Consider the following 14352-nt stretch of genomic DNA (forward strand, 5'->3'; position numbering starts at 1 on the left):
GCCTCGGGGCATCCCGGCTTCCCTCTGCGGCCGTGGAGCGAGCTCACGCCGGCCTGCGGGAGTGGGGTTTCCTCGGCTGCCCGGGATCCCCAGGCGTAGCGCCGCGCGCCGCGGCTTGGGTCTGCCTAACGGGGAAAGTCGCATGCGCGCCCGGCGCGCTGGGGAAGACGGCCGCGAGGGGAGGGGCGAGTGAAGAGCCCAGCCGGCCGCGGAGCCCCGCGCCCACGACGCATGCGCCTGGAGGGAGCGCAATCACGGATTCGGCTGGCGGCTACCGGCTGGAGAGAGGAAACCCGGGACAGCGAGAGCGCGAAGGAAATCTGGCCGCCGCCGCGCGCGCGCTCCCGGTGAGTGCGCTCCACCGGGTGGGCCTCGGCCGGACGCGCGGCTGGCAACTGGCCTGGGTGGCGCATGCGTGCTCCCGCAGCCAGTGGAGGAGGGGAAGGCCGGGAGGGGGAGGAGCGCGGCAGTAGCGGTGAATTTTGAGGGGTGGGTCGGGGGCGCGCACTCGCCGCCCCGGGTGCTGCTGGCTCCCGGAGCCGTGGCGTTTCCTGGCTATCGCTGCTTGACAGTCGAGAGTCGCCGCGGGCTGAGTCCCGGGCGGGGGAGGGAGGAAGCCGAAGCCTCAGGCACGGTGAGGACGCGGGAGGGCGCGGGGGGCAGTGTGTGGGGCCGGGGGCCGGGGGCCGGGTTGAGGGGGGGTGGCGGCCAGGCCGGGAGGCGGGAGCTGCGGCCGGAGGTCGGGAGAGGTAGACGCGTAGAGCGCGGAGCTCCAGGGAGTCGCGCTCAGCCGGGCCTGCGCCAAGTGTCCCGGGGCCGCCGGGGTTACCTGCGGGGCAGGGGGGCGCGGTGGGCCCCGCGGCCCGGGGAAACCGGGGCCACATCGCGCTAGAGACTAGGCACGGGGCAGCGCGGGGCAGGCCGAATCGTCCGCCGAGAGCGCTCGCGCCCGGGACCCGCTAGGCCTTGTGACCCACTTTATTCCTGTCACCACTCGGGCACGTTTGGAGCGGCGCCCAATGGGGCGCTGGGGCGGCCAGCTCCTCCGCGGAGCCCCCGCCCTCTCGGCGGCCGGCGCGCGCCGCGATCCGCGGTCCGAGCGGCCTCCGCCGCCGCCCAGCGCTGGTTCCGTTAGTGGTCGTGGTTCCGGGGCTCGGTCTGCGGTCTGCGCTGGGCCCCGGGCGTCCGACTTGAGCCGCGTGGGCCGCGCTCTGCCTGTGGGGCTGGCCGTCCCGGGATGTGGTCTTGGCTCTCCCGGTACCGGTAGTAGCTCCACGAAGTTTATATCTCCGTGGGTGTTTTCTGCCGCTGTGGAAGTTCGAGGTAGTCAGCAGAATCCTGAAAGATGAAGGAAGAGCTTTGGCCTCTGACCTGACAGATGACAGATCAGGTCGTGTGTTTTGACATTACAATACTGAACCACACACAACTAAAAGGCTTTCTAGACGCTTTAAAAACAACAGCAACAACAAACTCCGGTGTTTTCTATTGCAGTGAAAGAAAAGCACAAGAAGAAACTTTTACAGGCATTGTTGATTTGACTAGGGCACCGATCCCCGAAATCACCTGAAAGGTAATTTCCCTTGATTGCATTGTTGTAGCTTTAAAAGCTATTAAAGAAGAAAGATTGCAGACCATCCCTCTTCATATCTGATTGAAAAGAAATGAATAGGATATAACTTAATTCATGGCTGTCTCTGAATCCCGTGGAACACTTCAAATCTGGTTTGTTTTAAAATCTTAGGAGAAAGAAACTATGTGCCAAGTAATTTAGTGCCATTTTGTTAGCTTGAAGGACTAGCATGATCACCTGGGAAAAAAGAACACAAAAATTGTCATACAGTGAAAAAAAGCTGAATTGTGTGCTGTTGTATGCTTTAAGAGAGAGTGTAGTAACTAATTTTCTATGTGTCCATACTTGTGTGTATGTATGTGTGTGTATATATATATATATATATATATATATATATATAGAGAGAGAGAGAGAGAGAGAGAGAGAGAGACTACATAAAGCCTGTGTTGGTCTTCAGTATAAGGAAGTCCTAGAATAATACTAGAAATCTAATAATTATGGGAAAGGGAGAAGTGACCTGAGGGAAAGGGTGGAAAATAAAATGCTTTATGTGCTTATAGTCTTATTTTTCAATTTTATGGATTCATACTCATATTTTGTAGGGGATTTTGATCATTCTCAGTATTTTTTCTCAATATTTGAAAAATAAACTGGAGAAAAGTTTAGGGTGAACTTGATTGTTGTTTATATTTTACAATGCTGAAGCCACAGGCAAATTCAAAACTGTTAAAATTGACTTGCTGACACTTGATAACTGCATTTGGCGGTAAAGTTGGATTGTGCTGCTTTGGTAGTGTAGTGTCTGCCTTTTATATTTTTAAAAACTGTAGTTTTATAAAATTTTTCCTTTTGTCAATCCTTACCTCAAAGTTTGCACATTCTGTTTACAGTGATAATAAGCCAGTTTGTTTAGTTTAGAGTGCTTTTCTGGTGGGAAGCTATTATTTTTCTTAAGGAGGTCAGATATGAACCCCAGTGAAATGTAAATGTATGTGTGTGTGTGTGTGAGTGTGTGTGTCTGTGTCTGTCTTAGTGTATATATGAGTGTGTGAACATATGTGTGTGAGTGATGTATAATATGTACATGTATTATATATGTGATTATTTCTTAAGAAAAACAAAATTCAGAATTAAATGTAAGAAACTAGACAATTTATGATAACAGATTGTATAAACATATATTAATGATGTTTCTAGTTCTGCTAGCAGGCGTAACTGTGGCAGCAAGGCTAAGGTTGGAAGGGTGTTTGTAGTATGAGAGTGGATGCAGTTTTAGGGAGGGAATACTCAAAAACTCCCTCTAGTGACAGTAGTATTCTAAGGCAGCTAGTTGCAGAGGCGGCGTGTACTCACTAGTATTTTTTATTTTGTAGACCAGATGCGTGTGTTGCTTCTGTTCTGATAAGATATGATAGTCACTCTAGTGACTGCAAATGCAAAATGGCATTTAGTTTTCACTTGACTGTCATGTATGTAGCTCTTCTCCAATCTTTTTGACAGATGAATCCTGTAAGTGACGGCCGGTCTCTGTTTTTGTTGAGATAGAATCTCCTACTGTAGTAACCCAGTCTAGACTGGCCTTGAACTCATGATAATCCTCCTGTCTCAGCTTTCTGAGTACTAGGATTATAGGTATTTGTCACAACACTGAATATACATTTCTATTTCTAGCCCATGTCTTTCTCCAGAAATAACTATTAACAGTTGGACGTGTAGCTTTCAGTACCTTTTTCTGTGAATTTATAAATATGTCTACTTTAGCCTTAATTTTTTTTAATGGTAGGGGTTTTTGGGGGGTGGGTGGGTGGGTATTGTGTTGGGAAGTCTTATTAGCATATAGTTCAGACTGGTCCACGGTGGAGGTAGAGATCCTCCTGTCTAGCTCAACCTTTTGGTGCTAGCGTTATGCTTGAGTTCGTGAGTGATTGTTCTTTTTGCCTGTACTGTAAACTGTACCCCAAGGATAGGAAGGACTTGGATTATGTCCTTTAACATATAAAGTTTTATGTTAAAGTTTTAACATGTGATATGAATCTTAGGACATAACCTCTCTACCCCTCTACCTCTACAGCTGTTGAAGGGCTAGTTGATATGTACACATTTATAGTTTGGAGGGAGTTCAAACTGATGTGAATTCAGCCTAGAGACTTAGGGTTTGCTTGTTTGTTTGTTTGGTTTGGTTTTGGGTTTTCAAGACAGGGTTTCTCTGTGTAGCCCTGGCTGTCCTGGAACTCACTCTGTAGACCAAGCTGGCCTCGAACTCAGAAATCCAGGTTTTAACATTTTTATATAGGACTCTTAAGGACCTAAATTGTAGGATTTCAAGTACGGGTACCTGAGAGTGAATCTCAGCCTTGTAACTAGTTAAAAAAGGAGAGAACAGAAGAACCAGAAAGCTCAGGCTGGCATCTCAAGAAGGAGCCCCCGGAACCTTATAGCAGGCATCTCAGATGAAGCTGTCGCTGTGGATAGTTATGCTTTCCCCACTGGGAATAGCCTCTCTAGTTGATCATTATAAACCAATTATGTGTTGATTTCAGGATTGTTAGAAATATGGAAGTAAGTGTAATTTGTCAGTGATACTCAGACATGTCAGACAGGTATTGTTACTAAAAGAAGAGGGTGGTTCCTTCCTTTCTCACTGTCTCCTCAGCACCACATGAAATGCTTCCTCTCCTTGGCTTTACTGCTCTGCTATGTCAGCGAAACTCTTTATTTCCTCTGAATGTTTTAATAAAACATTGTAGGGAGCAAATTATTTGTAAAAGTTTCACATTTTCTAGCAGAGCTGTTTCTGTGACTCTTTCATTACTTGCAGATGCATGAGGCTTCTCTTCGGAGTGTCCTTTCCTTGTAGACAGTGCTTCAGCTAACTGCAGCTGCAGGTTTTCTTTTCTGAGCTCAATTGTAAAAAACTATTCACCTAACACTTTTAAGTGTAAGAACAGTTTAATACTTAATTGGCTTAATTACATAATGGCATTTATAAGTTGCTTTACAACCATTGTAATAACCCTGACATATGTAATTTCTATGAATTAAGTAAAGAAATTCTGTTTTCTGCATGATTTACTCTGAAAATGTTAAATAATCCCAAACAATCTATTCTCACAATTTTAATTATGAGTTATCACTTTAGTTGTATAATTCATGAAATAATTCTACTTATTTTAAGTTTGTCCTATCACTCTGCAAAGAGAAGTCATTGGTAGTGAGTTTTTATTATTGCTTTTAATTTTCTAAAAGGACTATTTAAAATTTTATTTTTATTTTGTTTATATGGATGTTTTGCTTACATGTATGTCTGTGTACTGTGTGTGGGAGTTTTTGGAGGTCAGAAGAATATCAGATACCCTGGGACTGGAGATACAGATGGTTTTAAGTTGCCATGTGAGTACTGCGAATTGAATTTGGGTCCTCTGAAAGAGCGACCAGTGCTTTGAACCACTGAGCCATCTCTCCAGCCTCTAAAGGATTTTTTTTTCTTAAACAACAACAATGACAAACGCTCTGTATTTTAAATAATTTTTTTGGACAAAATCACTTTTACTTTTATATTGTGAGTGCTAGAATCAAAGGTAGACGCCACCATGCCTACCAAATTCTCTGCATTTTAAAAGAGTTTGTATTTAATCTAATAATTAATTTTTAAATTTTTATTGTAAATAGTAGAAAATAAAAATAGAACCTGCGTCCCTTGTTGGTGATGGTATTGGATTATCTTGAGACAGAGACCTTGCTGTGAAGCTCAGACTCGTCTCCAGGCACGCTGTCCTCCTTCACCAGTCTCTCTGGTGCTGGGATTACAGGTATAGGCCATCCCTGGCTCGAAACGTTTTTTGTATTTAGGAAATAAGCACAAATAAAGTTGTACCTATAGAGTAAGCCATTTGCCCGCCTAGGAATGTATCCTTTCTATTAAAATATAGTTTAATCTTAAGTAGTTGACTTACTTTCTTAATTTTCAACTCTCAGTTATAAATGTAGCTCATCCATAAATGTATAGAAACTTGAGAAAAGCAGAATCAACAACAACAAAAAGCACAGATTAAGAATTTAAAATGCTACTGAAAATCCTGTCACCCAGAAAAGCCATTGTTAGTCTTCTGGGGCCTGTGAGGCTGTCACACTTGTAGCCATGATTGTGCAGACCTGTAGCATCCACTGCAGGGCAAGCAGGTCTCTTCCTGTAACTCGTTGGCATGTGTTCATGTCAGTGCTGCTCTGTAGTGTTCTGTTTTAATGTGCTTATTCTCTTCCGTGTTTTCAGAATAATTTATCTATTATGACTGTTGAACACAAAAGTTTTTAATTTTTAAGATGATGAGAATTACAACTTGAAAATTGATAGCCTTCAGAAGAATAGAATATAAGTAGAATGATAGCAAATTTGTGTTGATAACCAAATTCAATAGAGTTTATGCTTTTTTTTGTTGGAAAAAATATGCTAGTCTGTATAATCAATTAGTAATAACAATCAATAATTAAGTAAAGTCTACGATTTTTTTAAATTATGTTTTCTAAATTTATGTTTTGCTTTGAAATGTACTTCATATTACATTTCCTGAGCATAAATCAGTTGGGAGTTTGATCTTGGTGGTGCTGAGGATGACACCTAGGGCCTATGTTCTACTAGGTTCCCATGTTCTACTGCCCAGCTGCCTCTCTGGCTGGTTATTGGCCTGCTAGGCTTTGTTTTTTTATTAGTTGTTGGCCATGTGACTGTATGATTATGCTATGCTTTTCAAGGAAGTCACTGTCAGAATGTTGGTTGTAATTTGTGTGTGTGTATGTTTGATTCTTTTAGTATCTGTAGAAAAAACAGTGAGTCTTAATATCCTTGTAAAGTGGTTCTCAACCTTTTTAATGCTGTGACCCTTTAATACAGTTCTTGGGGGTGGTGATCCTAACCATAAAATTGTTTTCATTGCTATTCATAACTAATTTTGCTACTGTTATAAATTATAATGTAAATATTTGTGTTTTCTAATGGTCTTAGGCAACCCCTGTGAAAGGGTTGTTTGGTTCCAAAAGGAGTAGAGATCCCTAGATTGAGAACCACTGCTCAATCATTCCTGATCTACTAATTTGAGGATTCTTTGTTCCTTAGCAGCTTAGCTAGACATTAATTTACTGGAGTCTCGTAGCCAACCTCTAGTTTAACTGATTTCTTCTACTTTTTCTATTTTTTTTTTTTTCTTCAAGACAGGGTTTCTCTGTGTAGCTGTGACTATCCTAGAACTCACTTTGTAGACCAGGCTGGCCTCGAACTCAGAAATCCACCTGCCTCTGCCTCCCAAGTGCTGGGATTAAAGGTGTGCACCACCACTGCCTGGCGTACTTTTTCTATTTTTAAAAGCCTCCTTCCTTCTCTCTGCTTGTTGCTTGCTTTCTTGGGTACAGTTTGTTTTCTCTAACTTCTCACGCTAGAAGCTGAAGTCATTTGATTTTTTCATTGTAAGCATACTAGAAATTCTGACTGCTTAAATGTTGACTTCTAGATTTTTCTATTTGGGGGGCAGGTTTTTTTTCTTTTTTCTTTTTTCTTCCTTTTTTTTTTTTTTTTTCCCAGGTTAGCCTCTAATCCCTGGGCTGAGGGCAACGTGTTTTTTTCTTTTTCCAGCTTAGCCTCTAATCCCTGGGCTGTTTATCACTCTTAGGAGTATCTGGGACTTCAGACAAACACAACTGTGTCTGGCTTCTGGTATCTCTGTGATCTGAGATTATTGAGAAGTTTGTTAGTTTCCAAATATTTGGGAGTTTTCCAGAGATATTTCTGTTAATCTAATTCCAGTGCGATGATTGTTTTAAATTAATTGAAACTTGTTTTATAGGTCCAAATATGATCTTGGTAAACGTCTTACATGTATTTGAAAAGAATGTTGTTGGGTAAGGTGTTCTGTAAATACCAGTTAGGTCAAGTTGGTTTGTTGTTTTATTTATGCCTTATTATTTTAAAATGAATGTCAATCCTGGTTTTCTGCCAGAGAGCATGTTAGCTTTTTCATTGCTATAACAAAATACCTGAATGAAACAACTTAAGGAAAGACTGATTTTGTCTCACAGTTTCAGCAGCCTTGTCAGTGAGTGGTTGGCTGGATCCTTTGTTTAGGTTCTGAGGTGAAATAGAACTTGGTGGAGAGGGCTTGATAGAACAGAACTACTCATCTAAGGAAAACAAAGACAGACAGAGAGGTCTAACAATGATAGTCCTCTCCAGTGACCTCTAAAAATTTATTTCCAATAATGCCATCAGATAATCCATCAATCAGGTCAGAGTTCTGCTGTTCTGATGACCTGTGTTTGGAAGCCCCAGCTAGGGACCGTGCCTTCCACATCACAGCCTTTTGGTAGCACATCGTATCCAGACCATAACGGAATGCTCATTTTTTTCAGGCAGGCAGGTGGAAATGGGAGCAAGCATCTTAAGCTAAGAGGAGGCTAAGAGACAGGATATTGCTGTGTTATTGTTGTACTCATCCTTCAGCCATAGCCTCCTAAGAAGATAGATCACACTACTTCCTGGGCCCTACATGGTTTTAAATTTCCTAGAGGAAATAGAAGCTAAGAACTCTGAATTCCTGTAAGCTGACAGTTTCCATACTCCAGCCCTGCATGAACACCCTCTCCTGGCTTCTCTGATCTTCATCCATGTTCTGCACGAGTGGGTTGAAGCTTACCCTCTGGTCTGAGTCCAGAATGGAAAATGCCCTAGTTAAGTGTAGTTCGGGTAGTATGAAGTCTTGCTGTCTCGTGAATATGGTTTTTATAATTCCGTTGCCTTTTCTAGTTCTCAAAAAGCACAGTGGTCTACTGCAAGCTCTCTCTCTCTCTCTCTCTCTCTCTCTCTCTCTCTCTCTCTCTCTCTCTCTCTCTTGTAATTAGGCATGAACATATTCCTGCTATTAAAAAAAATGCCAGGAAAGCTTTATTTGGGGGAATCATTTTATTTTACTTAGTGTTTAGATATTAATGTTGTTAGATTTTAGTTATAATACTTAAAAATTTATTGTTTTTAGAAGTGAAATTTATACATCTTGAAATTCACTGAGTTGTGATAAATGTATACACATAGACATCCAATCAAGAAACAGAATTCTCTTTACCCTCAAAAGTTTTTTGTTCTCTGGCAACCACTGGTTTATTTTGTTTGTGTGTTTTCCTTTTCTGTGATGCAGAGTTGGAGGGAGCAGGCTGTGTGCCTTCTAGGCCTGCCTTTCCCAGCACTCTCCTGTCACTGCCCTCTTTGATTGCTGAATTGATCGTGTTTGCTGTGTGGGGTGTGCACACAGTGTGTCTACCCAGTAATAAGTTGATAGAAATTTGGTTGCTTCTAGTGCAGGATTATTATAACTGCCAGAAATTTGTGCACATATATTTTCATTTCACTTGGGCAAATACCTGAGAATGTTATTGTCAGGTTTCATAGCATTTGTATAGTTGACTTTCTGTTTTGTTTTTTCTTTGTTTGTTTGTTTGTTTTGGCTTTGTTTTTTTTTTTTTTTTTTTTTTTGAGACAGGGTTTCTCTGTGTAGTGTGGCTGTCCTGGAACTCACTCTGTAGACCAGGCTGGCCTCAAACTCAGAAATCCGCCTGCCTCTGCCTCCCAAGTGCTGGGATTAAAGGTGTGCACCACCACCGCCCGGCTTCTGTATGGTTAACTTTGTAAGATACTGATGAGTTGTTTTCTAAAGTGGGTGTGCAGCTTTAAAAAGTCCTTGTACTAATCTTTGGCAGTTTCCTTTGTTCCTGATTTTGGTAGCCTACACTCAGGAATGCATTTTAGCCATTTTAATATATATGTGTGATTAGGTATCTTGTTCTGGCTTTCATTTGCATTTCTATAATTAATTACATTGAATATATTTTTAACTGTGTATCATTGGTGTGATTTTTTTTTTTTGTGGAGTATATGCCCAAATTTTTATCCATTTAAAAGAAATTATGTTATTTGCTTATTATTGAGGTTAAACGATAGCTTACATGTATTCTATTAGTTTTTTGTCAGATGCTAGATAATAGAATTGTAGATATTATATCCCAACCATGGACTTGCTTGCCTTTTTATATTTATCAGTGGTTTTGAAGAAAGTTTTAACTGATGATATTTGATTCATTAATTCGTTTTACTTTTTTTCTCTCTTTTTTTTTTGTTGTTGTTGTAGGGTGTTTGTTTGTTTGTTTGTTTGAGACAGGGTCTGTAGCCCTCATTTGTCTGGAACTTGCTAAGTAGACCAGGCTGGTCTCAAACCTACTAAGACTTGCTTCCCTTCGCTTTCTGAGTGCTGGGATTAAAATTAAAAGCACACCGTAGCTTCACCCCATGCCAGGTGATTTTTTTTCTTTTATGCTTCATGTTTTTTGGTGTTTGAGTTAAGAACTACTTTATCTCATATTTTTCACAGAACTTTTAAGAGTTTTGTTTTTATATTTAAGTCTGTCTGAATCAAGTTGATTTTTATATAAAGTATGTAGAAAAGAGTGATATTAAAAACTTCCTAAATAATTACCCAGGTCTGTTACCATGATTGTACTTCATAATTGTTTAAATTTATAGTTAATAAATAGCATTTCTCCAAAAATAATAAAGCATTAATACTCAAGAGGCAAAGGAGAGTTCTTAGGCACGTTAGTGGAGGGTTTTATGGGCTTCTGTCAGATTCTGCTGTATCAAATGAACAAGCACGGAGCTGCATACGGTAGCTAAGTGAGCCCCTGTGGTCAGCATGGGGGAGAGTCTTACTACTGCTTTGAATAAGCACATTGTGGTGCTTATTTTCAGAACATTTGTGGGAAAATATAAAAAAGTTGACTACCATACTAGATAATAAAACTCTAGTGTCCTACAAAAGTAGTAATACATGCAGTTGTCCCTGTTAGTGCAGTAGCTGTTAGTCATGTGTGTGTAAATTTAAAGTAAAATTTGACACTCAGTCTTTTTCTCTCATTAGTCCCATTCAAATGTTCAGTGAGATTGATTGCCTGAAATTGATTGCCTTTAGAATAGGGAGGAAGAAGGCCAATTGAAGACTGAGTCAGCTGAGTCCTTTTATAGCTGAGAGTCAATATACATAAGTTTTAATATATTCATTTTTTAACTAATATTCAAACCTTAGAGTTATACATATTAATGGGGTACAATGTAATGTCCAATATGTATATACATTACATAGTATTTAAATCAGATTATATGTGTATATGTGTGTGTGTATATATACATATGTATATACATAAACAACATCAACGATGGGAGCAGCTCCATCTTACCTTTTGCTGCATTGACCCGAGTCTGCTCGCTGACCAACGTCCGCAATTTATCCAGGTTGACAGTTGGGCAGAAGCTCTGGTTCCTCTTCAAGTGGTAGTGCCTCATAGCAACTTTCCCAAAGTAACCTGGATGGTGTTTGTCAAAGTTGATCCTGTGGTGATGCGGCCTCCTGGGTGCTCGTGGTGCTTACCCATGCGGCCGTGGAGTTTCCGGGTCTTCCTCTGTCTGGATGGCATGGCAGTGGCAGAAAGGAAAGAGGGACCAATCTTTGTTTCTTTGTGTGGAAACTTGAGATCTTTTTTGTAGCTTTTGGAATTAGTAGTACATAATTGCTATTTGTAGTGATGAATACTGTAGTACCCCAGTGCTTCTCTGTATCTGAACAGTAAATTGGTACCCCATAAAGGAGATTTTCTCCCTTCCTGTTTCATTAACCTACCCCAAGCTTTGGGTAACCACTCGTGTAGTCTGAACTATGAAATCGACTCTTGTAGATTCCATGTAAGTGTGCAATCATGTAGTACTTGTTTTTCTGTGCTTGGCTAAATGCAGCACCACCTCTGTTTTAACAGATGAAAGGGCTTCCTTTTGTTATAGCTGAGATGTAGTCTAGCATATGTGCATATCCCTTTAAAAATCTGTCTAACCTGCTTTTGGATATAATTATTTCTACTAATTGGTTAATATGGAACATATAGATATATAGCAAGCATAAAAACAGATTTCTCTTCAACACGTCTGTAGTTCTTTGATATACAGTTGTGTAATTGATGGATTATTGTCAGTGTTATTGTCAGTGTTTATCCATACTGCTTTCTACAATGGCTGTACTAATTTATGTTTTCAGCTCTGTTTTGTTAACCTCCATTAACTTTTGCTTTGATCTCCTATTTGGAATTTGAGAATGTACTGCCTTGAAAAGTAAAAGTAATCTAAACTCTTTGTGATTATTCTTAAATCAAGCACAGAGCGCTTACTGAAAGTACAGAAATTTAGTGCTTGTTAAATGGACTTAGGACACATTACAAACTTCTTTTTCAGTAAACACTTGATGCTTTGTTTTCTTGTGTCTCTAAGGATTAGTACATGGGTTTTTAGAACTCTAAAAGTAATTGTTTGACATTTAGCCCAAGCGAAATCTCCACTGTGATTACCAGCATTGAAACAGTCACTTTACTGATTATAGCTTCATATTCAATGAGTCAGTGAGGCATCATTGGAGTACCTGGTACACGGGCTTACTTCGTTCTGACTGTTACCATTCTTCTCCCTGTGCATTAAAGGGGCTCATCTCTCTTGCCTTTAGGTCTTCTCTACATATTACCTTTTGTTAAAGCCTTGAGTGTTTTCCCTAGAGATGTTACTAGTGAGCTTTTTCTAGTTACAAAGATAAACTGAAGGATTGTGCCAGTCATGAGGGGCTTGGTTTTATATATTCATAGACTCAATTCCTAAAATAGTTCCTAGCCATAGGATATAGCCTATAATTATGTGTGTGTATATATGTGTGTGTGCAGTTATTCATGTTAATTTTTCATTAATATTAATAAATTTATTGGCCTGTGGTTTTCTTATGTTTTTGTCTGGTTCTGATAGGGTAATTCTGATTTTCTAGAATGAATTTTTTTAAAAATCATTTTAAAGTGTCTTCTCTTCAGGGACTTGAAAATTTGAGAAGGACTGGTAGATAATTCTTAGAAGTGAATTGATGTGGCACTTGGGTCTTCTTTGTTGTAATCTACTTGTATTTCTTGATATATTTTGAATTATGTCTGTCTTTTTACCTCTTACTAAGAAAGTGAGACTTCATTTCATATAGTGTCATTCTCTGCTGTTGTCAGCATCAGCTGTCATGTAACAGTCTACTTAGTTCTTTGAATGGTGCCTGTGCGGTAATAATGGAATACTCATATTGCCTAGACATGGCATTTTAAGTCCTCTGTTTCTTAAGAGGAGAATAATGGGACTTCTTTGCATTTCTTCATCTTATCCCTTTTCTATCTCCTCCTCAGTTTTCTACCTTTTGCTTTTGACTCAAGTCAATAACATTTACATCTGGTTTGTTTTTATCTTATTTTTTAAGAATGAAAGTTTTTGAGCTGGAGAGATGGCTGACATTGGTTAAGAGCACCACATGGTGGCTCACAACCATCTGCAATGGGATCTGATGCCCTTTTCTGGTGTGTCTGAAGACAGTTACAGTGTACGCATATACATAAAATAAATCAATAAATCTTTAAAAAAAAAAAAAAAGAATGAAAGCTCTCAGGCTTTGCCAGTGAGTTGACTCTAAAAGATGAAAACAGTAACCCCCTTAACCCCCATTCGCACCCACCTGCTCCCCCCCCCCCCGTCCCTCTCCTAATATTATGGATCGTGTCCTTTTGTTTCATTAGACTTATAAAAGCTTTATAAGAAAAAAATGTACATACAGTCACACACACTTACACATTTTTTAATTTAAAATTTATATTTGTTCCTTTTGATAACTTCTATGACTTTAATAAAAAGTCAGACTTAAGTTAGCCAATTGCTAGTTTAAAATACACTCATTAATATCAGAGGTCTTGGGCGGTGGTGGTGCACGCCTGTAATCCCAGCACTTGGGAGGCAGAGGCAGGCAGATTTCTGAGTTCGAGTCCAGCCTGGTCTACAGAGTGAGTTCCAAGACAGACAGGGCTATGCAGAAAAACCCTGTCTCAAAAAAATCAAAATAAAAAACCCCAAAAAATTAAAAAAAAAAATCAGAGGCCTTTGTAATGATTTTACAGAAGACATTGGTTGAGTTGGCTTCAGAAAGCTTGTCCTAGGCAGGTTGTCCTGACTCTGTTTATTATTGTAACAGAATTGGAGAGGAGACTCAAGGAGTCCTTCTATGACAGTTAAGGCCCTGGTGAGCAAAGGGTAGGACCTAAGAATCTGAGACCCACCGAAGCCTTTTGTAAACCTAGAGAAGCATCTCCTCTGCTTTGCAGAGGATGTAGCATCCTCCACCACACACTCAGGCTATGGCCTAAGACGGCCATGGTCCCCAGCAAAGAAGGAGAGTTGCACTGTGACGTCTGTTCTCAAGATTTGTCCCCATTTGCTTCTCATATCCTTCTGCTTAATAGCTATAATCAGGAGCTTTGCACAGCCTAAGAGACTTGCAAGTCTTCTGTGAAGACTATCTTAGGTACAAAATGATTTGTAAAACTTAAATAATAAATATGAGGAGAAATCAAAGAAACAGATGTAGGAAAGGAATGTTTTGAAAAATGTTGAGCTGAACAAAAACTTGGAAAGAAGTCCATTGATAAGAGGTTTACTCATTGATGACCAGGGACAATGCAGTGTCTTTCAAGAGCACTGGAACAGATTCTCTTAGTTCTCTCTCTCTCTCTGTCTGTCTCTGTCTCTGTCTCTGTCTCTCTCTCTCTGTCTCTGTCTCTCTCTCTCTCTCTCTCTCTGTATGTGTGTGTGTGTCTGTGTGTAGGTATACACATTGATGTGGCACATATGTGAAAGTCAG

At 40.4% G+C, this 14352-nt stretch overlaps 1 protein-coding gene across 7 annotated transcripts in view; it reads left to right on the forward strand.

Annotated features, from left to right (window-relative positions):
• Positions 1-226: 226 nt before the first annotated feature.
• Clock (clock circadian regulator) overlaps positions 227-14352 on the forward strand; it is a 78853-nt gene continuing 64727 nt past the window's right edge. For 2 of the 7 annotated variants that reach the window (XM_052199296.1, XM_052199298.1), the window contains exons 1-2: positions 227-347; positions 1495-1573. The gene's annotated coding sequence lies outside the window, so the exon portion shown is untranslated. Of the gene's footprint in view, positions 348-488; positions 635-1092; positions 1391-1494; positions 1574-14352 lie in introns of those variants that run through there. The other 5 variants (XM_052199293.1, XM_052199295.1, XM_052199291.1 and 2 more) reach the window with 4 other exon arrangements.

The sequence above is a fragment of the Apodemus sylvaticus genome, chromosome 11, assembly GCF_947179515.1.
Source record: "Apodemus sylvaticus chromosome 11, mApoSyl1.1, whole genome shotgun sequence".
Lineage (NCBI taxonomy): Eukaryota > Metazoa > Chordata > Mammalia > Rodentia > Muridae > Apodemus > Apodemus sylvaticus.